Raw genomic sequence first — 282 nt, forward strand, 5'->3', positions numbered from 1 at the left:
AACCACCTCTTGCCCACCCTTACCTGTGCCTGCCTGACGGCAGCCCCTCTCAGCCTCCCTTCCCCGGCGATCTGAGCTTCGAGCCTGAGCAACACACGCAGGCGCGGGTGCAGTGGGTGCAGTGGGTGCAGTGGGTGCAGTGGGTTTATTTCGCAGTAAAAGAGGCAGCTGAGGAGCCGAGCCCAGGACCCGGCCGAGAGCAGGAAGATCGGCCACCAAGCCCACGGAGCGGCCGAGGGGCCAGACTTCGCCCGGGAGCTGGGGGCAGGGGAGTGGGGGGGG

This window comes from Myotis davidii, unplaced genomic scaffold, assembly GCF_000327345.1.
Source record: "Myotis davidii unplaced genomic scaffold, ASM32734v1 scaffold609, whole genome shotgun sequence".
Taxonomy (NCBI): domain Eukaryota; kingdom Metazoa; phylum Chordata; class Mammalia; order Chiroptera; family Vespertilionidae; genus Myotis; species Myotis davidii.